This window comes from Coptis chinensis, chromosome 5 (genome assembly GCF_015680905.1).
Source record: "Coptis chinensis isolate HL-2020 chromosome 5, ASM1568090v1, whole genome shotgun sequence".
Lineage (NCBI taxonomy): Eukaryota > Viridiplantae > Streptophyta > Magnoliopsida > Ranunculales > Ranunculaceae > Coptis > Coptis chinensis.
In genome coordinates this window covers 82685325-82689828 of record NC_141460.1, presented here as the reverse complement: position 1 = coordinate 82689828, position 4504 = coordinate 82685325, and the positions used below count along the sequence as shown (strand labels likewise).

Below are 4504 nucleotides of genomic sequence, written 5' to 3'. Positions count from 1 at the left end.
GTAGTAACCGTATTCTTAGATAGATTATGTATGTATTGGGCCAAGAGATAAGCCCAAGGCCATAGTATGTATTGGGCCAAGAAGATAGGCCCAAGAGATACTATGGCCCATGAAGTAAACCTAAAAGAGAGATGTAGGGCAAGGATTGAAGAGGGGGGATATAAAAGAGAAGTGAGGAGAGACTAAGGGAAGAGGCGGCTGATAGGAGAGGAGGGGAGGGGAGAGGAGAAAGGGGTGAATTATCGGACTTGATCTCGAATGGGTACGTAGGCAACCTAAATTGTTGGTGTAGCCGATCAAAAATAGAGCACAAATACTAGTAAAAGGAATGGTCGCGGAAAGGGATGCGACAAATATAACTTTCTATCTGTCAGTCTCTCCATCTAACTTTTCTTCTTCTCTATCATTGTTGAATCCAAACAGACAATTGATGAATTGATCCAGTAGAAACCAAAGTATCGTGGTAAGTTTGATAATATGTTGAAATATCGCATTTTACTGTGATTTCTTCTCGATAAATTGAGTTTCATATACCATGGCATATATCAGTGATATCATGATTAGCTGTAAAACTAATATTTATTGCGATATATCATGGCATTTTGTACTGTGATATATACTATGATATGATTGCCGGGTTTTCAGGCCCCCAATTTCGAGTAGGCTAATTACTTGCTTTTTTATTATTCAGTCTTGATACTAAAAGATCGATCTATTAGTATTATAGTACTCTGTGCATCTCAGCCGTTAGATGTTCCAGCGATGTTGTACCCATCACGTGCTTTAATTTGGCCAAAATAGGTCACGTGAACTGCTTTCGTAACTACTTTCTCTTTTCCAAATTAAAAATGAAAGCAAAACTAAAAGAAAAATAATCGAGAAACTAAAAAACAGTAAAAACTAAACCAAAAAGGGTGGGGAAAGACCGCAATAACTAAGAAGGGTTGGAGTCTGAGATGACAGCCAACAATGAAATCTATCCCTTTCTCTCTCTCTCTCAATGGAGCGCTTTTCTCGCTTTTTTTCTCGGCCCCCTAATCTCTCTTCTAATTTTATTACTGTTACCACCTTCGAATGTCCTTTGTGTTGCTGTTCCATTGTGTTTTTCTTTATTGATTCATCTTTGAGGTAGGTGTTTGATTTTAACATTTGTTGAACTGATTCGTTATTATGTGACTTGGGTTTGTAGAATGAAGCTTATCTATTCTTAGTTGTGTGATTATTCTTATATTCTCAGTTTGGTGTTTATTTATTTTTTGATTGATAAGCATGCTTTAAATGAGATAAGTAACTCTTTGATGTTGGCAGGGTTCGTGTTTGAAGAATGGTGCTTGTTCTTTAGTAGGTTTTTTAGAAGCCTCTTTTGAGAAAATTGTTAGATTAAGTTAATATAACAAGGTTATGTTTTTGAGTTTTTTTTTTATCAATGAATTTGATTGAAGACATGTGGTGATTATACATTAAGTCTCTTGGATGATGAGGCATGTCATCTAGCATTGTTTTTTATATCCTAAGATACAATGAATCATTTTATATATTTTTAACAAGTTTTCTTATGTTGCCATTGCTTTTGAGAGAGTTGGATGGATGAACAAGACTCCTTCCAATCCTAAATATGGTGATGCTTTTGAAGGACACTTGCGAATTTATGTGGTCGTCTTGCTCTTTGTTTGCCCCATTCACTTCACTTAATGTGCCTACCACGTCTTTACATACATCCTTCATTCTTGGCCATTTTCAAAGTCCTTTAAGTCATTATCCATGTGTTTATAATGTATGCAATTGGTACGTGTCTCTATATCTAAAGTTAACTTTGTTCAAATGTGTAGTTTTGATGCAAAATTGTAGCTGAATGTCTACCGGATTTTGTAATCTTAACAAGGATAGCTTACAAGGTAGTTTTGGTGGTTTATGTCTTCTGATTGCTTAAGAAGAATTAGAACTCCAAATTAGTGATTACAATCCCGACCTCTAATTGTTGTCATGAGGTTTTATCTGGACAACAATGGTAGCAAGCTCAAGATTAGGTGGACTTCCGAGAAATCTCTTCGGCAGCCTACTTATGAAGTTTGTTTAATGTATCTGCTTTTAAAGAAGATTTCTTAGGCATATAGTTTTTTGTAGCATCATCATTGATCAATGTAATTTTTTATGTGAGGAATGTGTACATTTACATTGTCGTAATTGAATATTTTATTGTTGCTCATCAGTGATCAATGTAATTTTTATTTGATGAACTGTACATTTACATTGTCGTAATTGAAATTTCAGTGTCGAATGATTTATTAGATATTTCTTACTATATTTTTCTTGTGCATTTTAGTTAACTATGTATCTAATTATTAGTAGGAGCTTTATTCTCGAGTTATTTGATTTGTATCCAAAGCTCAAATTGTTTAATTAAGAATGTCAGAGATGAAAACTCTATTGGTTTCCCTTGAAAAGGTATGAAAAATTTGTGCTTTAAGCCAAACTGATTCAAAAGCACAGTTTTTGCACTACCAAAATCTTCTCAATACAAATTATACAATGAAACTCAGTAGCTGCCGCACCGTGAAAATAGGATAGCAGAACCACATCACCTTGTCTCTACAAATGAACTAAAAAAGAAGCTTAACAAGTAGGATGTGATATCAAATGAAAAAAAAAATGATGCATTACAATCCAAGGACGCAGACCATGAATAAGTTTCTCGTCTGCTCCTCTATAACAAAGGCAATAATATATACCAACATACATAACAAGGGAAATTAACAAAGAAAAAAAAACATAACAAGGGAGAGAAGTACTTGCAGCCATAAAAATATACTTCACAAACTCATCTTTCTATATTTGTTCAAAATAGTGAGTTTAGTACAGAAAAAAAAGGTCACAATCAAAGTAGTGAGTTTCCATTCTCTATTACATATAATAAGTAGAAAGTCATAAAGAATATCTATTATCATTAGTCATCTCCCTGTTTCACAGAGACAAAATGTTGAGCCAAATTTCTATCCATTCTAACTCACCACCCGCAAAACCTATAAAATTTCATGAAAGTATCAATATAAGAATAAAATCAAGAGTAATCTAAGAATAAAATGAGCTGAGTACTCAAAGAATTTTTTTTTGCAAACATTCAAACATGTATAAATAATTGTAACAAGGCAGAAAGATTATCACCTCACTAGGATCATTAAGGTTAATGTTCATGCTACCATGAGACAAGTCATTAGCTCCTAAACTTGAAGACTGTTGATTGCAAAACTAAGAATGCATATCACTACAAACTGCAATTACAAGTTAACAAACACAAGCAAATAATGACCATAATCTATAACTCAAACTTGGCAAGTTTCTTAACATCTTTAGCTTGACCGGGATTGGTTCTTTGTTTGTTTCTTGCCATTATTGTCGGTCCATAATTATTGCCTTCCTGGTCACCCCTTATGCATGCTTCACAATGGGTGGATCTTTTAATGGTTTCGCTTTGCGCATACATATTCCAGATTTCGTTTGGCTCAACTTTTCACTTGGTGCACTTCAATTTGCTTCGTGGGGCTGATTTCCACATTTTTAAATGTCACTTCAAATTCCTTTAAAAGATTATAGAAACCCTTCATTGCAACCTTGAATACTTTGACTGATGAAGCACCTTTAGTTGCTATATTAACGGCTTTACGACAGCGTTGGCTAAACTTTACTGTAATAGACACATGACAATCACCTACCATTTCTTCTCCATCTTTGGTTGTCACTGATCTAGACTTCACATCCTTTGTCCATCTTTTAAGCACATATTTTTCTGGAAGGTTCAAAACGTCCATAACTACAAATATCTTCATAATGTGCCTGCACAAGTATCCAGCAAATTCAAATAGCAAAAAACTACATGTGACAGTATTATCACAAAAATCAAATATATGTCATCGTTCGAAATGTATGATCATGACCATCCCTCCACACATGAAACATGGACTTTGTACCGGTTTCCTCAATCTTTCTTTGGCGATAAGAAAAACCTTTTTGGAGTTGTTGCTGAAACCTTGTAAAAATTACTTTCGTGTATGTAAACTTCAGTAGCTTCCTTCTCAATTACCATAGAAAATCTCAAAGCACGATTGGTATAATTGCATTCATAGTCTTCATCATTTTCATCATCTCGCTTGCATACTATAACCATTTCAAACTGTTTCATAAATATTGTCAAAGCCAAAGATTTATTCAAGTATCCATCAAAGTACGCATTAATACTCTCACTCCGTTGGGTCATGAACATAGATGCACAAAATATATCATGCGTATAAATTGAAGCCCATTTCTTTCGCTTTTCAAATAAGTTTGCTAACCTCTTATTTTCTCCTAGCTGGTACCTTCCAATCATCCCGTTCCAACCAAGATCAAATGTTTTGACAATCTCATGCCCATACAAACATTTAACAAAATCACCCCTAAAACCTAAATTTGAGTTAATCACGTGATGTATATTCCCGATTGCATTTTTTGTAATATGCCACAGACAAAA

The 4504-nt window shown here is 34.3% G+C and overlaps 1 long non-coding RNA gene across 1 annotated transcript; it reads left to right on the top strand.

The window, feature by feature from the left end:
* Positions 1 to 838: 838 nt before the first annotated feature.
* On the top strand, positions 839 to 2204 carry LOC147499349 (uncharacterized). The gene is made up of 2 exons (XR_015194469.1): positions 839 to 1128; positions 1830 to 2204. It is a non-coding gene; the product is annotated as an uncharacterized LOC147499349 (long non-coding RNA).
* Positions 2205 to 4504: the final 2300 nt, after the last annotated feature.